Raw genomic sequence first — 22,860 nt, 5'->3', positions numbered from 1 at the left:
TGTTGTACCCTTTTACAATGGGTTAAAAAACATCTCCCCAAAATTCACACTCACTCAGAACTGCAGAATGTGATCTTATGTAGAAATAGGTTTTTACAGATGTAATTAGTTCAAGATGTTGCGATAAAACTCTGGATTTAGGATAAGCCCTAAATCTAATGACTGATATATTCACAAGAGGAGAGGACACACCCAGAGACCCACAGAGAACAAAGCCATGTGAAGATAGGGCCAAAGATTGGAGTTAGGCTGCCATAAGTCAAGAAACAGCAAGCCATCAGAAGTTGGAAGAAACAAAGAATGATTGTCCCCTACAGTACTCAGAAGGCGAATGACCCTGCTGACACCTTGATTTCAGACTTCAAGCCTCCAGGATTTTTGCTGTTTTAAGCTGCCCGGTTTGTGCTTCTTTGTTACCGCAGCCCTAGGAAACTAATACGTCTCGTACTCTACACTTTTTGCAATATATTAATTGTTGTATTTCAATTCTCACTAGACTACAAACTCCATGCAAAGCAAGAACTCATTCTATTGTTTATAGTTTCATGTTCACTGCTTAGTACATCAATTGGCATGCCAATGACAGGTATGACAGGTAATTCATAAACGTACGTATAAAAATAGATTTTACTAATAGATATGTATCAAAACCTAAACATTATTATTTAATCTATGTTGATTTTACTGGTAAAATCTATATTACTTGAGAATTTATTGCCATTAGAGTTTGATAGGTTTCAAATGACAGCTCTGAAGAAGGGTTTTAGCAAACATTGTTGTCTTTACTTGCCCCACATTCATTCCCTATCCTGGTTCCGGAACATTGAAGTTCCTTTGGGGAACCTACTACCTTCTCTGTGAGCATGCAGTCTCGAGAGAATTGTTAATCAAGTGCCAGTGTTCTGGGCAGAGGCCAATGATTCAAACACAGCCATGCAGACTCCATTTGTGAATGTGGGAAGAATAGCATTAAAACACACTATTGGTCCAGATTAAGCTCTGTGGCAGGATACTTCACAGTCTGTTTCCACTTCCTGCTTTCTAGACTCCGTGTAACAGCTCTCTCTCCTCCTGCCTTTTCCTGAGAACTATTTTGTCTGATTACCCTCTGATTCCATGAGCTAACCCATATCCTTTCAGCAGAATGCCGTTTTAAAGTGCCCAGAACTAGTTACTTGCAACTTAAGAACAGTAATGAATAGACTCTTCAAACGTAGATGCGACTACTACATAATACAGATTGTTAGTATTAATAAGTTGTTTCACAGATGGACAATGGATCCAAAAGTTTCCAGTTTAGATTGTTATGCCACTTATTGATGAACTACATAACTTAAAATTCATGATTTGCCTATTTCCTTCTCTGAGGTAGCCACTCTCATTTCTTTATGAATTGCACATATTAATATAAACCCTATTCTTTACCTCTCATTTATTTGTCTTTATGTTAAACATTTTCCTTTTTAAAAATATTTTTTTATTTAAAATCTTTTTTATTTTTCAATTTTCTCAATGTAAATCATGCTCAAAAAGCACATGAAACCATTTTATAAAGATGTTATTTCTAAATAAGTGAAAGCTTTAGCACAATAAATGACTCCTCAGAGCATAAATAATTACTTTACACTGGAAGACCTACAGTTCACCACTTTGCAACATAGAGACCAGCATATTTGACGAACATCACTTTGCCAGGTTTCACTATTACATTCAAATACCAATTAATTTATGAAGGAATTTTTCATTACAATTACATATTAAGTAAGTATATGCATTTTTCCCTTCATTAAATAAAAACTAATATTAATATTATACTACTAAAGATTAATTTGAATATCATTAATTTTTAGAATAGAAGCATCATTTACGTATATAGATGTACTGAATGGAAATTTTAAAGGTACAACCTAAAGTCAGTGAAAGCTAAACGGCTTTCTTGAATTTCTTCAGTGGCGTAAAGGTTATTTTCTTTTGTATTTAAATGTAGATAAAGCATAATACATCTCCTGAATAGGATTTGAATTTGCTCTCCACTGAGGCATTTCCCTATAGACTCTCTTCAGACAAGAGCTCTATTAGTCTTACTTATTAAAACAGACGGGGACAGAATAAATTACACTTCCACTTCCTTTCTACTTTCTTAACATTGCATCACATTTTTGCCATCTATTTATTCTCCTGCTCACTATTTTGAATGACTGCATCAACTCTTTCACACTTTCTGTCTAACATATTGTAATGCCCATGAGGATGTATCGTTTAATATTCCTAAAAGCTTAAAATTATCTTACAATTAAATTTGAACCTGAATTTCATTTATGGTCTCAAATTAAAACTTTCTCTTTTTGTCACACTTTCTTGACCTTCTACTTCTGCACATTTGCAATGTATGAACATACATTTTTCTACATCCTACCTTTAAATTTCTCAGTCTAGCTCCATAATTAGTCCATAATTTATTTTCTCTTATTTGTTTCCATCTTGGCTAGTTTGTAAATTTAGCTATTTTATTGATGTTTTAGGTCTCTTTTCTCTTCAATTCTTTCATGTTTGACATTAGTTTACAACAAATGAAACCCTATTCTGTGCTCGCCATTTTATTAGACATTCTGCTAAATGTTCTGGATGTAAAAACATTTGATTACTGGAAAAAAGAATCCCAGAAAAGGCAAACAAAAATTAGAGAACATAATATATCTGGAAAATTCTACATAATTTTTTATAGATCTATATTAACAAATGATTAAAGATAAAGCTTGAATTTTAGGAACTCAAAATCCAGATCACAAGGGTTTTCTTTTTTCTGAGCCTGTTAAATAAAGAGAATGGCATAATCCCATTTTGGTTACAAGAGCCACTTTGCAGGAAAACATTTTAAGGAGGAAGCACAGAAACAGTTTGACCATTTAGGGGCTTTTGCTAATTTTGGCAAAAGACAATCAAAGTTTGTGAAAAATAGGAGAGAGATTTAAAAGAAAAAGTTAAATGATAACAATTTAAGGGATAGAATGGTTAAAAAAATGGTTAATAAATAAAAGGTCATGGCATTGAGAAAAAAAGCAGGAATTAAAACTGATTCTAAGTTTTACAATTTTAACTATCCAAATGAATAGTAATTCTAATCAGAGGTAAAAAAATACTTTAAAAGAAATCACATTTTTAAATAATCTTTGACCTGTTGAGTTTGGCCCATCTACACAGATACACCCAAGAAATGGAGGCATCCACAAATCTGATGGAATAGGTAGCCTCTGAGATGGCCTTCAGTCTCTGCCTACTGATACTCATTTTGTGATCCTCAACCCTTGGGCGGTAGGCTGGACCTAGAGCATCACTTCCAAAAAAATAGAAGCCTGCAAAGTGGTGGTGTATTAGTTTCCTATGGCTGCCTTTCAAATCACCACAAATGGTATGGCTTAAAACAACAGAAATGTATTCTGTCACAGTTCCAGAGGCCAGAAGGTTGAAATCAAGGTGTCAGGAAGGCTGAGTTTCTTCTGAAGGCTCTTAGGGAGATTCTGTTCCTTGCCTTTTCCAGCTTCCAGTATCTCCAGGTGATTCTTTGGCTACCGGTTGCAGCACACCGGTCCTTGTCTCTGGCTTCACAGGGTCTACTTCCCTGGGTGGGCTTCATAAGAACACATGACACTGGATTTAGGGCTCATCTGGCAAATCTAGGATGAATGCACTCAATACCCTTAATTTAATTACACCTGCAAAGACTTTTTTCCAAATGATGTCACATTCACAAGTATCACCGGGGTAATTTGAACATAGATTTTTGGAGGCCATCATTCAACCCACTACAGGTCGGGGATAACACTTCCTAGCTTTGGTTACAAAGGAATGTGATTTCCACCATGGGTGCTCCCTTTCACTCACTTGGATTCCTTGTCCTGGGGGAAGCCGACTTCCATATCGTGAGGCAGTCCTATAGGGAGAGGCCCTCCATGGCTGAGTCTGCAAGTGGACCCTCAGCCCCACTGGGTTTTGAAATTCCAGCTGACAGCTTGACTGCAGCACCATGAGAGGCCTAGAGCCAGAGACGCCAACTAAGCCATGCCCAGATCCATAGCCTACAGAAACTGTGAGATAATAATACACAAGCAGTGTTTATATACTGCTAGGTTTTAGAGTGATGTATCACATGGCGATAGAAAATGAATACGGAGCTCACAAAAATGTCTAGGGTAGGTGTGGGGACAGAGCCAGGAGTGCAGTTCCCAGGCTCTTGGCCTCACGTGGAAAAGTGCTGGCTCAGGTAGTAAATGGTCATCAACTGTGATTGGATGGCCATCAGTTTTGGCTACTTGGCCATCAGCTGTAACCAGTGAGCCATTGGCCACTAATAGAACTGCTGTGGTTACGCTAGAAGAAAATGGGGGCTAGCAAGAAGAGGGTGGCTGAGCTAGCAAGAGCATATTGCAGTTAGCATGGTGAAGTGTGGGTTGCAGATTTTGTGGCTCCTGCTTCCTGTGTCTCCAACCCAGCCACCAGCGACGCTATAGTTGTATGACTCCCCTATTTATGGCTCCGTGGGTGTTCCTTTTTGGCCTCACCATATCCTGAGTTCTTATGTGGGGAGCGGGACCAGAGACCCTGCATGACACCCCTGCATGACAGGAGGTCAGCAATAATTAAGACAATTCATGGAAATGGATTCAATTTTGCATTTAAAAAACATTTATGGAGTATATGCTCTATAAAACAAACATTGTGGTGAGTTTCATTTAGATGTAAATTTATATCACTAATGATAAATGATGACTCAGCCTTCAAGAATCTTATAGTCTCGGAATGACGGACAAGAAAATAATGTGTCATATGACAAAGAAATGAAAATTTTGTTAAGGTACACAGTACATAGGGAAGAATCTGGTTCAGATTTCAAAAGTCAGGAAGGATTTCCTGGAGAAGGTGAATTCTTAACTTCCACAAATTTACCTACTCATAGCTATGTATTAACAAAGTTCCCTTTCCTTTTAACAATGCAATATTTAAGGTATCTCTAGGTGGTTAGGACACTTTTCTTATCCATTACATTAAGACAGCTATGATAAATTTATCTAAGCTCTTAGGGCAAGAACATATATTCACTTCTGTGACTAATGGAAAAGGGCTAAATTTAAATTATTTATATAGGGTAAATAATTTATTTTTATAAATCAAATCAAGTCATTACAATGTATTTCATGTTTTGTTTGGTGTAACTGGTTTTATTCTTATCATACTTTAATTTTAAGGACACTCAAATCATGTTTAATAATAAATAAATGAACCCTCAATTATATAAGAAATTGCAATGATTTTTTTTTTTTAATGTTTTGACTGCTCTAGCAAAGGTATGAGCAAAATAAAGTGAGGAGTGCAGAAAAATCCTCAGTGTTCAAAACCAAACCTATTATTTTACTGAAACAAAAATCCAACTGTTGCTGTGTTTCACCCATTTCTGTTAGTGCCACCAATGTGCCCCGTTTGTCTAAAAGACTTTCTCCTTAATCTCACACCACTTCTAACACTGCCAAATCTCATCTATCCCCACTCTGTTTTTTATTTACACTACTCTCACCCTAGATAAAGTTCCCATTCCTTCTTTTTTGAATTATTGCAAAGTTTAAAACATTGTTTCATAGGTAACGTTGATCAGACTTGATGTCTTTGGGAAAACCTTATCAATTAATAACCCAGTACCTGCATCTCAATATAATTAGTTATCACCTAGTCTTTCTTTGAATGATTCAATTGTTATACTGTCACGGTATATTAAAACAATTTGTGTCATACAAGTCTTATCTACTATACTATAAATTCTTCAGGGGTGAGGATTATGTCTTTTTCACTTTTTTTTTTCCCTACAGTTCCTATCACAGAGTTTTGCAAATGGCTAGTATTTAACAAATGCTGATGGAAATAAAAGGAACAACCTACAAATTATTCTCCCTTCCTTTGGGTTTGTTCTCTCTTCATTAGCCTAACACACATATCACTTCCAGATTAAACTTCTTAAAGGACAACGTGGATCATCTTTTTCCCCTGGTATTGTCCCTCACCATATAATGATGAAATATAAAGCCGAAAGTATAGGAATGCAAGTCACAGAACATATTTCCCACTACTCTTGTATCTACCCTATCTTTCCAATTTCCTGACTATCCCCTGGCTGTCTCAGCTCTGTACCTTTACTCCAACTTGGCCCTCTATGTACATGTTTACCTGCCAACCCCTATCTACCCTAAAAAGCATAACTCAAATTGGTCTCTCATTTGTGAATTGTTCTTCAATCCCCAAGCTGAAAGTATTAGCATCAGCAATTGTCCTTTCCTTTTGCTTTCTTCTTGGTATTTAGTACATCCTACCTCTACTTAAGGAACCAAAATATGCTTCTTACCTTACCATATTTTATTGAGAATTAGAAGAGGCCGAAAATTATTTCTGTACCTTCCTGTCCCTAATATCTGCCAACACCATCACTCAAATAATCAAAGTGCTTAGGCTTAGTGTAATAAGTTTTCAATACATATTAACTGAATAAATGTATACTTGCTATCATTTATAAATTATGTGTTTTTAGACAGTGTGGAAAGATTATGCAGATATAATACTCACTTTTCTTCTAGTTTCAGTATGAAAGGGATATATTGGCTGAATACATATGAATAGAGGGTGCTACTGCTTGCAACCAAAATTTATACTCTTAATTTGAATATTTTCTTCAACACAAAGTAGGTTTTGTTAGGGAAATTATTTGAATGAAAAAAATATAAGTCAATGGGTCATCAGACATTTTGAAAAACTGCTAATGAAATGGTAACTTATTATCACCTTCTGGAGATGAATTCAGCAATAAGAATAAAAAGCCTTTATAATATTGTAACCATTGAACCAGTAAGGTTAATTTTAGTACTCTACTAAGGCAAAATGAGTGATACCAATTTATCCAAAAGTATTTTTAAATCATTTTAAAAATGATTATATTAACAGGTACAACAGCAACTATGAAACACTAATTAATATTCTCAAATAAAATGAAGTTGATTTGTGATAAAAATAATAAACAAATTCAACAGAGAATATATATAATATTGCCCCATCTTTCTGTATAGGGAAAAATCAACGAAACAACACTCAAATGATATAGATCAAAATGGTAGAAGTTATTTTTAGAAAACAGCCTTATTTATGATTTAATTTTATTCTGTTTTTATTATTTGACCATTTTCTATAATAAAACTACCTTTTTAAATGTTTGGTGCAAAATAAAGACATTTTCTATAGTATCAAATCTTTTTTCAAAATGGTTTATAAAGTATATAAACAATCACTTATTCTTACCTGGGTAGGCTCAAATATAGTTGAAAGAATATAGACACTTGACTGGATAGTTTCAATCATACAGTTGTCATCCAAGTTCTTTTTCAATCACTTTCTCTCTTATGGATATCAGATGGAATCACATATAACTAAAAATAAAATTAAAATTGGACTTAATAGAACAATCAATTATGACATTTATATGCATTTTAATTTAGAGGTTACAATACATATTCTGAAATTCTAATTATGTCTCTTGTGAAAGTTCAAGAAAGTTACCTAATAATAGGAAAACAATGGTAAAGCATATAAGTTTTTTGAAAAGATAGAGTAGCAGGTTGCTAGATAAGGGCAAATAACAAGATTGCTAGATAATAAGTTAAATGTTTTAAATCATGGACTTGTTACTATTAAAATACAGTGATTTGGGGCAGCCAGTTAACTCAGTTGGTTAGAGCTTGGTGCTCCTAACAACAAGGTTGCAGCTTCGATCCCCACATGGGCCACTGTGAGCAGTGCCCCCCACAACTAGATTGAAACAACTACTTGACTTGGAGCTGATGGGTCCTAGAAAAACACACTTAAAATAAATAAAAGTTTAAAAAAAAAACAAACACAGTGATGGCTGGTTGACTATATACCCTTTTCTATCCTGGGCTGTACAACTGGCCCCAGATCACTCCTTCACATATTATCCAAGCCCACACCCTGTCCCAGAGTAAGAAGGTGAAGTAGAATTTTAGAAAGCATGGATCTATTTTGACTTTCATTCCACTGTGAGTGCTGGAGAAACATTTAGGTGGCTCATCCTTCATTCATTCTCATACTATAATTAGTAGAACAGACACAGCATTTGATTTAGACTTTTACATTTTTATCCCAGCAGACAAGAGGATTTTTCCTTCCAAGTGCAACAGCACAAATTATGCCTTCCCTTAATTTGGTATTTTCAAATGTACCTCTGACCTAAATTCAAATAGTAGCAGAAAAATGTACAGTATAGCATCTCTTCTTGCCAAAAAGGCAAAAAGAGCTGTTTTGTTTTTGTTTTTTCTTGGCAAAAATATGCAAACATATCTAACTCTTTCGTTCTGTTTCCTTCCATAACTTTGATTCAGACCATGTTTGTAAAGCTAGACCTATATTTTTTACTTTCTCAAATTACAGATTAAAGACAGATCTCAAATATTTTATTTCTGCCTCTGTTTGCATCTACGTTATCTGAAAACTATCTTTTTACATCTCAGCCACAGTTTTCTTTAGAAGCTCGTTTATCTATTTGTTGGTCCTATAATTGTTCATTTTCTAACATAATTTTAGAGAGAAAGAAAAGAGACCTTAGTTTATGTGTCCCCAGAAGCAAACTCTGAGGTAATAATTCAAGTCAAGAAGTTGATTTTGGAGATTCTGAAGGAGAGGGGTTATGGGCCGATTACCGATAGCATCTACTACATAAAACAACAACTTTAAAATTTGAATTAAAATATGAGCTGAGTATAGTTTAAGGCCATTTAAAGGTATTTATCACTTTAACAAAAAAATGTTTATCCCTACTATGCTATTATTTATTAAATCATATGGTATTCTCTTAGCTTTTACTGTATCTTAGGGTATATAAATGTTATAATTCATTTTATCTTTCCTCAAAATGTAAAGGCTGAATTATATTCTTCCAGCTCTATAAACAGATTCGCTCATCCTAGAAAGGACATTTTAAGCAAGACGCAGCTAAAAGGTAACGTAAAACTATGTCATGATTTCCAAAGCAATTTATCAATTCATTTTTTTGTTTTGGGAAAAGGGGATAAAAAGAAAGAATTAGTTCTTTTATCTAACATAATGCTACTTTTCCTATTTATCTCATGCAAATGATCGTCTTAGAAAAAGCAATAAGAAGGAAATCACCCAAGATAACAAAAGTAACTTTGTTAACCAGATTGTTAAAAAAAAAGTTAGCAAAATATTATAGCAAAGTATTTTCCTTAAAATATTCAACTTAATTCAACTTACTATCCCCACAGCTTTTATTTCTATCTCATATTGACTGAAATCCAGTCTTACTGTGGGAAATACTTTTCAACTTAGAATATTTTATGCAATGTGACAGAATAAAAAGAGCACAAAAACACCCACATCAAAAAAACAAGAATGAACTTGTGCCTACTTCCATCTTTCTTTTTGAAAAATGTCACATACTTTGAAGTGGATCTATTATTTTATGTGTGTGGTATGATTAGATTTGCTCATTTAAAGAGCATTTTAAATGTTCTTATAAAAAATGAGATGTGTGGGGTGGCTGGATGGCTCAGTTGGTTACAGCGCTGGGCTGTGAACAACAGGGTTGCTGGTTCAATTCTCGCATGGGATGATGGGTTGCGTGCGCCCCCTGCAGCTAAAGATTGAAAACGGTGACTGGACTTGGAGCTGAGCTGCGCCCTCCACAACTAGATTGAAGAACAACGACTTGGAGCTGATGGGCCCTGGAGAAACACACTGTTCCCCAATATTCCCCAATAAAATTTATTTAAAAAAAAAAGTTTTTGCTTAAAAACAAAACAAAACAAAAAAAGAGATGTGATTATGAGCTGATCTTTTGAACTTTTTTTATTTTAAAATATAAAACCTTGATTTCCAATTCAAATGACTGTTAAACCTTTAGGAGCATAATATACTCAATTTTATACTCTTGTGCCACCATTTATTATAAATTCTCATGAAATTTAAAGATGTATATGAAGTCAAATGAAGTGTACCATTTCTTTAACAAACCTTTCACTTTTCCCAACAGTATTAGTTTAAGCAAAACATTATTAACATAGAAGTACGACTAGATACTTCAATTTGCTTGGCTTATTTGTTCAACCAAACTAAAAGGTATTTCTACTTGTCATCAAATGAATTAGAGAACACCATTATCATCATCTTAAAACTTTTTCAAAATCATTGTACTACCTTTTTTTTTAGCTAGCTCTAAGAATTTGGCAATATTTCAAATCTAATTTACAAAATGTTGCAAAAAAAGTTTTCCTGAATATTCATTTATTTCCTATAGGTATCTAAATTCAAAAGATACTAAATCATATTCTTGGCCTGTAATTGTCTTTTCTTTCTGTCTTATGATTTCAATTAAGTAAATAATACAATCCTCATTCTAATGGCTCAAGCCAGAAACCTGGCATTGTCAATCCCTCTTATTTCCCTTACCATCTACGTATAGTTAAATCAGGATACATCCCATTCTAGTTAATACAAAAGTCTCCTGTTCTTCATTTTTCCTCTCCAAGTTTACATCCTCACCAATCCCTAAGTAACCAAGCATGGTTTCGTTAACAAGTAATCTGGCCCTGTCACCCTTTGGACAAAATCCAAATATCTTAGCAGATCTTAGCATCTTAGTCCAAATCTATTAGCACCTTTCCTTAAAGATGTCTTCTCAAATGTTTTCACCCTAATGCTCCTGGCAAAGGGTACAGACACAGTGGCATGGGATGATTTGCCATACGTGGGTTGGGGCAATCATTTCCAGGGCATTCTAGTCTTCTCATTGAGGCAGTGGTATACATATTGTCATAACCGTACCCCTATGCTCTAAGGAAAGGTGAAAAAATTAATTTAGTTCATCACAGGAATATTTATTGAGCACCTACTGAATGCCCCGTTGTATCAGTCATTAGGGAGAGGAAGGTAAGTCCTTTGCATCGGTCAATATGTTAAGGATTAGGATAATGGCAATGTCAGATATGGAAAAAAACGGAGAAGGTGGAACCTGTGAATCTTCAGTTTGGAAGCTGTTCAGTGAAAAAACTGGGAAAGGCCAGAGTTGGCAGAGGAACAGCAGAAGCAAAGGCACAGGAATAAGACAGAACATGCCACCTGCAAGTAGGCAAGCAGCTGGGTATATGTGATTCGAAAATAGGATGTTTGCGGGAGATGGTTTTTTAAGAAATTTTAGTGGTAAGGCCTTACAAAGAAGGTTCCTGAATGCCATGCTATGAAACTTAGACTTTACTCTAAAGGAAATAAGAGTATGATAAACAGGGAAGTGTTGCAATAAATTATGTATTTTAGGCAGAAAATATCTGAAGAGACCATGAAAGAGACGTGACACAGGCTAAATTGCTTTTTAGAAATTTGAGTATATTTGTTATATGTTAATGCAAATTAGAGGAAAAAAAAACCCTCAAGACATTCATAATTGTGAGATGTAAAACTAGAACAGCGCTTGAGATTTAATCTGCGTAGGAACAGAGCAAGACCAAAATCACCCTGATTCTGGGCTTTCCCGTTTGCAGAGATGCCAGTCTGGACCAAGAATGAACATCACCTGTTACTGTTCCATATGCATTCTAAGTTCTCTACCCTCAGCTCTCAGTATAGAAAAAAAAGAAAAAAAAAAAAGAGGACAAGACATGACAAACTATTTCAGAACTAATCAAACTATTTCAGAGTTAATAGCAATTTTAAATTTACCAAATTCAATCCAGTTCTTGCCTCCACATTTGACATAAAACTTTTAGCAGTGCTTTGAAGCTGTCACTGGCAGGAAATCTTCCTAATTAGAAGAAGTAGGAGAACAATTATCAAGTCATTCATTCTTTCTGCTGAAATTGGTGGAAAACACAAGTCACTTCTGTGAAACTTTTCATAACTATATGTTTCAGCCTAAATAGGTTAAGGTAGAGTCTGTTCTCTTTTAACCTTAACTCTCCACAAATTCTGACCTCTTAAATATTTTATGGAAAAACAAAGCTTAATCATCAAGATGAATCCAAAGTAGTGACAACTGGTCACATATTAAAAATGAACTTGAGTTAATGAATAATGTATGGTAAAGTAAATTTCATACCAGGGTAGAGAAACATTTTTAATGCAATTGGAATTCGAAGAAAAAATAAATCTGACTAGAAAATGTTGTTTTTTACTTTATTTTCCCTTAATGTCAGTTATATATAATTTACCTACAAAATAATGTAAGTTGCTAGTTCTTACCTTAAGACCTTAGCTATGAATTGATACAAAGAGAGCTAAGTGTGTCAAAGAATTTTATCTAATTAGTAGTTATATTTGTCAAATATATTTAATAGATTTAATTTGTTTTAATTACTTTTTCTAAAAGAGTGCAAATATGGATTTTGGCACCAAGTTCCTTAGAAACAGACTTTTGTCCAAATATTCTCCATGTTTTAAGCACCTTCCTTCTATGCTTCCTTCCTTTCTTCCATTTTCCCTTCCTTCTCTCCACTCTTCTTCCTTCTTTCATTTCAAAAGACAAACATTATAAGTAACTATTCTTTACTGTAGTGTATTAGAACCTACTCAGGTGATTAAAGAAAATATTTATATAACATCTATGCTAAAAGCCATCTTTAATATTTAAAAGACTTTATATTACTATCAGAAGTTCTAAGACTATGAAAATATATTTCAGTGTTTGTGGAAATAGAGCATCTATCAATAAAGGTTCTTATTAAGCATTTTTGTAAATAGCTACACAATAAATAAAGGCTGCTCAAATGAAGGAAATCAAGAAACTGCAGTTGATTCCTTAATGACAAATTGGGCTAGAAAGCACTCATTAACTTGGATTACATAAAAATTCATTAGTTTAATTTTTCCAGTCCTGTAAAGTTTAATTTTATTCATATTGATAATATCCAAGAAGCATGTCATATATTTAAAAGCAAATTTTAGTGAGCTGTAATTCAGTGTTCCAATTTCCCACAGTTAAGGTGGGAGTGGGGAGGGGAGTTTTACTAGTCCTTTTTCTATATTCTAAACTAATTGCAATATCACCACAATTGAACATAATTAACTTACATTTACAAACACTGTTCAATAAAATCTGGAACACCTTCTGCATCAATATAATTCAGCACAAAAGAAGTACATAAATGCAGCTACTGTTAATCAAATAATTAATATTTTACAAAGAGGTAATACAGATGTTATCATCCCAAGTTTTTTATATGATTGATTGTGTTTCAAGGCTTTTCTTCAGCAATCAAATATTTTCAGTATTAAGATTTTGCAATTATCCTTTATGTTGCTCTACTACCAAATAGTATACTCTTTTAAACTGCCATTCCTTTTCTCAGTGGTATTTTCATATAGCAGTATACATTTAACTCTTCATTTAATTAATTTAGTGTATACATACATAGCACTTTCCTGCCACCTCCATAACCTCCCCACCAAAAAAAAAAAAAAAAAAAAATCTCATAATTATACCCCGGGTTTCCTTTGCAGACCTGTGTTTCTTCCCTCTTTTATGGTAGCTATGTTTGGCTGAGGGTTACTCTAGTGCTAGTTCCCAGACTGACTGATGAGAATACCATGACCCTAATCATAATTATTCATTCAGGAATGGAAATGTGCACTAAGTTAAACAAGGAAAACCAAGCCACTCCCTTTCCTAAAACTACAAAAGAGCAACCCCTTTCCATTTCAACTGATTAACTGGAGGATTAAAAGCCTGGTGGTTATTTTATCCTCAGATTTCCTGCCTTAAAATGAATCCAACTCAGTTGAAAACAACTATGGTAAATAAATATCTGATGGCCTGGATTCAGCCATGCCTGAAGCAACACTCTAGAACTTTCAATTATCATAACCAAATATTTTTTTTTTTTTTTGCTTAACTGAGTTTTAATTGGTTTTCTGTCAACTACAACCAAAAAAATCACTCTCAAATATGTGTTATATACTAATGGATAGTTACTAGTTTATTGAATTTCTATGTGACTTCCCCTAAATTGAGCTAACAGTATAAAATAATAACGGGCCAAAATGACTGATTGGTTGATTGATATACTGAAAAAAAATTTTCTACAACATTGTAAGTAAGTTACTCTTGGAGTTTTGACAATATCTGTTGTTGTTAGAAGCTGAAAAAGAATGGAAATACCAACGAACATTCAGTAGATTTTTCAGAATTCGGAGGGAAGAGCTTATCAACTTTAAAATATTTGTATTTTCTTAAGAAATTATATAATAGAGCCTTACATCAAATTTAGATTGGAATATTATATTACTCACATCTTCACTTCTGCTGAAGACAGTATAAATGGGATTGGTTCAAACAAGCATAAATAAACAGATTCAGAATAGATATGAAACTTTATAAATTTGGTATGGGATAGGTGATGTGGAACATTTACTAATTAAAAAATTATACAAAATGAATAATATCTCTTCGTTCCTGATGCATTAATGTTATGTTTTACATGATAGCAAATAAAAAACTGACTGGCAGCCGAATAGAATTATTTCAACCTGATCTTACTCTAATAAGGTACCTTCTTATTTCTTTGAAGCTTTTCACAAAGAGGATAACTAAGTAAATTTTTTGTGCTTTACTAAGTGGTCATAGAAGTTTCTAGAGCAATTATTTACTTTGACACCTGGATCTTTTGTAGCTTTTCACTGATGAGGATTTGATATTTATTATGTAGTATTTGAATGGCCTAAATAAATGATCAAAAATAAAGACTTGAACTATGTGTTTCTAGAATTGAAAAAATATATATAAGAGACTTAAGGATATATCAGATATCTGGGGCTACAATTTCACAATTTCATTTTGAAGATTAGGTGCACAAAATATCATTAGGCATCTAAAAGTTTTCCTCAAATACCAGCTATAAAGAAATGAGAGTTTAGCTTATTGAAGCTCATTTTTCTTCATTGTTCCCTTGTCAAAAGAAAAAAAAAATATATATATATATATGTGTGTGTGTGTGTGTGTATATATATATACATATATATGTATATATATATATATATATATATACACACATATATATATGTAAAACCGGTTTCCTTTTTTTTTTTTAAGAAGTTTGAATGCAGTATGCTATCTAATTATGCATTATTCCCCTAAGGGGACCTGATCCTTCTCTATAATTTTCTTCTCCATTGCCACTCCCCTCTTTTAGACCTTAACTCCATCTCAAACAGAATTCAATAAACTCTAATCACTGGAGAAAGAGGTCGTGAATTATAAACACATATTTGAATCAAACCTTCCCCTAACTTCACAGGATAGAGTCTATGCTGTAAAATAAATATATAAAATACTCATAGTGAACAAACATTATATTTACACAAGCTAGGAACATCTTTCTCTTAAGCCTTCTGATATGCACTTTCCTCATCAGAAGGGAGTTATTTCTATTTTGATAAACATCAAAGACATCTCTCACTTTTTCAGTTATTCTTCAGTTACTCTGTGATAAATGAAGATAGTTTCCCATCTGTGAGCAAAGATGATTGCAGTCATCTCATTTGAACCTAATCTCCCGAGGCTCCAAAATGCAATGATACGATTATAGCAAGCCTTTTCTTTGTTCATAGACGATCAGAATAATAAAAAAGTGCGGAAATGTCATCATACTTACTGTGTTTTCTCGAAAATAAGACCTAGCCGGACCACCAGCTCTAATGCATCTTTTGAAGCAAAAATTAATATAAGACCCAGGCTTATATAACACTGGGCTTTATATTACATTAAAGTAAGACCGGGTCTCATATTAATTTTTGCTCCAAAAGATGCATTAGAGCTAATGGTTCGGCTAGGTCTTACTTTCGGGGAAACACGGTAGTTGTCGAGTCAAATTTCAGTTGACACTCAAATATTTTATATAAGTTAGGTCAAAGTAACCTACATTGCACTTGCAACATGATGCTAATAATACCATTCTTTCTCTCCCCTGGGGGTATTTTCAAAGGAGTTATGTATGAAAGCACTTGCAAAAGTATAAAGTACTATACAAATATGAGATCGTGTTACTAGCCAAAAAGGATGCATTCCAGAAGTTATGACTTATGCTGAAAAGGTAAAATTTACAATTTCCCTTTCCCAACAAGTAATGGCAGAGTCAACACTTGCATGTAACCTTTTGCAAAGATTTCCTAAGAATTCAACACTGAGCCATAGAAAATAGAAGATCATGTAATACCAAGCATATCTAATTTCCAAGTTGTGCGTAGATCAAAGAGCAGTATTCGTAATGCACTGAATCTATTATTAAGGGGACAGTACTAATGCTAGCCATAGCAGGAGAACTCATGACTAGATAAAACTGGGCAAAGCACTCTTCACTTCTTGGCTATATACACGAAATCACTTAAAATTGAATCAGTACAGTACATTCTTTCAGATAATAAAGACTTCATTTAACACAGTTAATGAAGATGATATTACCAAGAGCACATACTCTCTGTGTTTTGCTGTAACCATTTACAGCAAAAAAAAGGGAAATGAACGAGACAAAAGCCTTCCAATCTCATAGACTGAGACAAAGGGAAACAACAACCTGGCTAGCTGTTTGATGGATTTACCTCTCTCTCCGAAATATGAGTGAAAGCTACTTTTCTGATTTATAACAATCAAACCATGTTATTGTAAAGATGTTCTTTCCTCATCTCCTCCCCAGTTTTATCATACAGTGAATAGTTATTGAACACCTGCTCAGTGCTGTGTACTTACTGGGGATACAGATGGAGACATGGCGCTTCTAATCTAGTAGAGGAGTCAGACGTGAACAAATTACAACTTGTTATTATAAATGCTAACATAAATGTCACCCTGTTAAGCATTTGCATCTAACTTAATTCTTAACTTAATTTCTAAATAGTGATCTATTCAAACCAGGTCAGCCGCTGATGTTGAAACCATTTTTACTTTCCAAAATGTTTTCACTGTCATAATGATGTTTTATTTTCAAAATTATCCTGTCCCATATATACAGCTGTGTTTCCCTTGTTTTACTAAAAAGAAAATTACTGAGAGATGCATCAGAAGCCAAGACCACAACTCATAAATCCTGATATTTTTTTCCCTTTTTCACAGCTAGAGGATAACTCTCTAGCTTGCATGATAAAATCCTGTGCTCTATTTGTCATTTTATTTCACTTTTTTTGATGAATTATGTTTATTGATAATACTTCACCCATTGTGCCTAAAGTATGATCTTGTGGAAAAAACTATGAATTGTTTATTGTCAAATGAAATAATGATGAAGTTTGTTTTTTTCTATTAGTACCTGCCGAGAAAATCTACTACAGGAAACAGACACAGTGTGAAGTCTGAAAAGAAGTATCAGATGCTTGTCCACCAATGATAATTGCTGTCTAATCAAGGAAAGCATTCTATTCAACCTACTTACATCTTGCCAGCTGAATTGTAAGTATGGCAATCACCGGTTTATTGTATGCCTGAATTAGATAAAAACTGCATCACTTTCTTTGTGCCTGGTACACAGTTTATGCTCAATAGATATTTGGAGGAGGAAAGGCAAAGGAGTGATAGGAAAGAGGAAAATCTAATCAACAGGTCATCAAGCTCTACTTTGCCCAAAATCAAACAAATAAAAAACCCAACAACAATAACATGCATGTGCACAAGTGCGTGTATACACACACACACACACACACACACACACACAGAAGCAGCACATATTTGAAACCAATACATTTAAAGACAACCTCGCCTTACAATTTAAAAACTAACTCTGCTTTTTGCCAGTGTTACATGTGTAGTCTTTGAGTACGTGCTCAGGGACTTTGCAGAGAAATAATGAATTCAGGATGGAGACAACATGCTGAGATTCAATCTTTACCACACATTGGACCCTTATCCACCCACGCAAGAGACAAAGCACATTGGGGAAGAGAGCACCTAGGCTTCTCCATTTCTCATTCAGTACAGTTGTTCACTCTTCTTACTGGCGGGAGGACAGTGCTGATCACTGAGTCGCAGCCTCCTCCCATTCCGGTGCAAGGGTACACACCCAACTTCTGGTGCAAGGGTACACACCCAACTTCCTAATTGTGCATCCTTCCCATGGGCCTCAGTACGTGACCATTACTAGCTTGGTACCTGTTTCTGAGTTCCTACTGTGCTTTTGTCACACTTTCCCTCCAGAACTGAAAGTTGACAAATAAAACCTACTCACTGGCATGGGTTGACCTAGATCTCAAAATGAACCCACGTGAAAGCTCCGAGTGTCTGTGTATTACATGCCATCTGATTCTCCATGGTTGTGCCATACCCACCAGCCAAGGCTCCCTGTTGGCTCACACTGAACTCCTGGAGTTACTCTCTTTCCTCAAAAGTGCCTGGAGGTAGTTAATCTAAGATAACTTGGACACTACGCTTCTGTCCACTCACTGGAACTGTGTGAGGCAACTTCCCCAATACCTGCTCTCTCCTCTATCCATCCCGGCCAGTTCACACAGACAGAGAAAAATGCTAAGAGAAGAGAAAAACCGGAACCATTGTAAAATTCATTCATTTAACAAATGTTTATGGAGTGTCAGGCATATATCCAGATGCTAGTGATATCATGATGAACAAGACAGATTATCTGCCCTCAAGGAATTTATGTTCTATTTACATGCATATATAAACTAAAATCTAACTACATATAAAGGTAGAATCATGGTTTTTTTTATACTCTTTTGGTTGTTGTTGTTTACTTTCATACTTCCTGGAGATAGAACATTTCAAATTCGTTGGGCTTCATTAGAATAAAGATGCAGATGCTGGGGGCCCACTGCCATGCACCTGGTTCTCTGAACATGCTTCTTGGAATGGAGCATCTTCACTTTCCACGGTCAGTTCTCCACACAGACATCTCTGGTAAAAGTAAGCAACCCAGGTAATCCTGGGGACCAGGAAATGGTCTCAGTGGGTACTTCCTCTCCAGGAAACTGTGAAACCCCACATGGAAAGCCAAAACAGTTTCCTATTACTTGAACACTGTGAGCAGAATGGCTGGATAGGATGAAACAAGGATTTTTATTTATTTATTTACAGTAAATGATTGTCCTGAGCAACAAAAGGGAGGTCAGCTAGTTCTAAGTAAGACGTATGATAAAGTAGCCATAGCATACATTAAGTCCACTGCATGTAAATCAAAGATGTGCAATATATCTTTTGAAAAATTGCAATATTAGATTTGATATGTTGAATAGAACACAGTCTATAAAATTCAATATTACACAAGCATATGAAGTAGGATGAGTGAGACTATTGTCATTGGTCAGCTCCCCAAAGTGTCACAAATTAATTATGTCTAAATAAGCCCTACCTTCATGACTGCCAAAGCTACTCTGCTTCCAAATTTCTCTCCTAGGAAAATGTTGACAATTTTTCAAGTTACATCATATTTCTTCTGTTTATTCAACTTTCTATATATATCTTGTCACCACGTATGTCCATTTTACTTTCAAAAGAGCTCTAGAATTTATCCCAACTTCTCCATTCCCACTGCCAGACACTAATAACCCTTTGCTTTGAAAATTGGACTGATTCTTCTTACCTACAGTGTTTCCCCAGTGCTTGCTCTAACTTTTGGCAACCATCGCTCAAAAATACAAATCTTTATTCTGCCACCCACCTATTAACCATGCTTCAATGCTTTCTTGGAATTTTCAAAATAAATTTTACACTCATCCATAATTCAGTTCCTGCAAAAACTCTAAACCCAACTATAGTCAATCATTACTTGATATATATCCATTGCTTTCAACAGTTCTCATCCATCGGATTCAATTTCCTGAGTGACCACAAAGTTATTGCAAAGTATGTACAAATCTCCAGGTGAGTATCTTCTTTTATATACTAGAAATATCACACACACGGTCGTACTATAATTGTTCAAAGGAATAAAAATAAACCCTTGAATGTACCAAAGGCAATTAGATGTTATAATTCTGAATTCTCACAAATACAACTGACAAGAATAATGGCTTTGAGAAGAAAAAACAGGCAATGATATTAATAGAAAAAATATTGAGAATTGAGAAGAAAATTATTTTTCAAAATTCAATATTTCCATAGCCCCTGGGAAATTAAGAGTGGGGAAGGCTTTCTAATCACTTATATAGCTATATTATCTACTTGTCTTTACAATCTGTTTTTCTTTTTCTTTTTCTTTTTCTTTTTTTTAAGTTAGAACGCATTTCCTATTAAGCATCAGTTTCCTTTTCTGTATTCTATTCCCCTTAACTGGTTGGAAGTAAGTGGTGATATTTCTCCAGATGCTTCAATTGTTATATATTTAGTGGAAAAAGCCACTGTGCACACTAAAGGGAACAAAGAATGTTCTACTCTCTTGGCCAGTATTACCTATCAGCCTTCTAAATCAGATAATAGAGAAGAAACAGAGAGAAAGGCACCTCGTTCCTTAAAGTTCAGAGGCTTGTGAAAGAAACACAACCGCTTAATATCCTGGCATATGACTAAGGGGACTGTGGCTACTCTTTTAGTGAAAAGGCCTGGAGTCCACTATAAGTTTAAATTTAAGACTTTAAAAGAATAAGCCACACATTCTTAACAGATTTATTTGTAAGTCCTGCAGGCACGAGTAAAGGAATACACTTCACATCTCTTCAGTGTCAAAAAGAATCATAAGTCTTCCACTGTTTTGTTTGTTTATAAACATGTACAGATTAGTGGGACATCATCAATAATACCACCTGAAGAAATAAAAGTCAGTTATATATACAGAACAATGTTTTTGAAAATGAATTTTAAGAAAGGCTAGTTCTAGGACATATAAGTACTGTTTTACACACACACACATAAAAGTTATAGTCAAAAAAGCTTGGAAAACATTTGGATAAATAAATTTAAACAATTTTTCCACTGTGGTATGTGTCATAGTTTTAATATATTATTATGTATTTTGAAGTTCCAAAAATTTATCATAACATGATTCTTATTTTATTTCACCCAGAAAGCACTGTTTCGTGGCACATCTCCAGAGTTTCATTCATACTGCTCTCAGAAAAATGAGATAGGGATGATTTCATGGTTAACAGTTTTATCTCCAGATAATGAATCAATTATTACTACTAAAGTCATGACTGAGATGCAGAAGGACATGATATAAAAGTAATGAGCATACGAAATCAGGTTCATAAAGAAGCCATGAAATCATTTTTATTTTTTCAAATTGAGCTGACAATCTATATCAGTATTTATAAAGAACATTTTGTCATTAAGAAGGAAATAGAATTAAATGTGGAAAGACAGACAAGCATGACAGAAAGAGTTTTGTGCAAACTCCCTTTTAATTAAGGAAGAATTGGACATAAATTATATGTATATTTTCTTATAAGAAATGTGCTTCCTCTCCATTAGAACAGGATAATTATCACCACATACATCAAAGGTACGGTGAGCATCAAGTCGCTCTCTAAACTTAGATTTGTGTTAAGTGTGAATGCCCGACAGATCATAACAAACATCAATGCGCAATGTCCAAAGATATTCTCCGTACATTTTTTTTCTGTAATGATATTAATGATAGTCACAGTGACTTTCTAAAAATACAAATAAGATCAAATCATTTGATGGTTTCTGCTGCCACTTACAGACCTACAGGTTCTACATGAGCTGCCCCATGCAGGAGCTTGAGTTCTCTCTGCCTCCCACCTCCTTCTCCCTCCCTCCCTCTCTCTCTCTACCTCTTTCTCCCCTAACCCTACTTCCCAGACTTCCCCTCTCTCCATACCTCCTCCTCCATTCATTTCATCCATACAAGTTTTTTTTCTCTGCCTCAAATATACCAGAGTCATCTTATTTAGGGTCTCTATGTGAACACTTTTCCTACACCTTCATGGAGCTCAAGCACCGTGCTATCCATCATTCAACCCTCTCAAAATGTCACATCCCAGAGGCTGTCCTAACTTGACTGCTGTTTTATAATAATTCTGTGTGCTGCATGCCCTCTCTTCTTACCCTGTTTTATTTTCCTTTATAGTGTGTATCAGTAGCTTAAATTTTCATTCATTTGCTTGTTTACTGTCTCTTTCAGTAAAATGAGAAGAGAGCTCTTATAGTTCCTCTTCTTTATTACTAAAAAAATATGGTTTTCAAATCTAGTTGCAGATTAGTAACCTTCTTAGAGGTTTTAAAGTGTACAAATGCCTGGGTGCTATGCATTTCCAATTTAAATAGTCTGAGGTCAGATATAAGTATCAGTGTTTCTTGAAAATGACTAGAGAAAGATGCCTGGAACCTAATGGGTGAGAGAATAAATGAGTGATTGGCGTAAATGAAGATAACCTATTTCTAATCAGATGCATTTGCAGAGCAGAACGCATTTTCTTGCTGCATATAATATTTACCATCTAATATCTAATGGTCAAGATATGTGTAACTGTCATCTGTTCAATATTATACAGGGCAGTGACATTTTTAAAAGGCAAAGAGCTTTAAATTGCTCATTTGTTAGAAAAAATAATTAAGCGTTCAGGTTTATGCCACCATAAAAGAGCTATATTCCATAATCGTGTTGAATGATTATGGCATTCAATTGTATGGTAACTAAACTTTCATGACATATTAAAGTCAAGACAGTTATTTGAGCTACTTACATTTCAATTTTTATAATCAGATAATAAAATGAAATATCAACTTCCACACTAAAATTTCTCGAAGGCAGTTTGTGTTTTATTGCCCTGCATTAAAATAAGCATGCCAAGCCCTGTGATCCTTCCAAAAACGGTAGCCAAATGGTTTCCAGTTAATCTCTTCCT

At 34.5% G+C, this 22,860-nt stretch overlaps 1 protein-coding gene across 15 annotated transcripts in view; it reads right to left on the bottom strand.

Annotated features, from left to right (window-relative positions):
• GULP1 (GULP PTB domain containing engulfment adaptor 1) overlaps positions 1–22,860 on the bottom strand; it is a 229,485-nt gene that overhangs the window by 135,115 nt on the left and 71,510 nt on the right. For 13 of the 15 annotated variants that reach the window (XM_081051311.1, XM_081051321.1, XM_081051317.1 and 10 more), the window contains exon 2: positions 7,333–7,460. The gene's annotated coding sequence lies outside the window, so the exon portion shown is untranslated. Of the gene's footprint in view, positions 1–7,332; positions 7,461–11,781; positions 11,864–22,860 lie in introns of those variants that run through there. The other 2 variants (XM_081051320.1, XM_081051314.1) reach the window with 1 other exon arrangement.

The sequence above is a fragment of the Rhinolophus hipposideros genome (assembly GCF_964194185.1).
Source record: "Rhinolophus hipposideros genome assembly, chromosome: 6".
In the NCBI taxonomy this organism is placed as follows: Eukaryota; Metazoa; Chordata; class Mammalia; order Chiroptera; family Rhinolophidae; genus Rhinolophus; species Rhinolophus hipposideros.
This window is presented reverse-complemented; position numbering and strand designations above follow the sequence as displayed.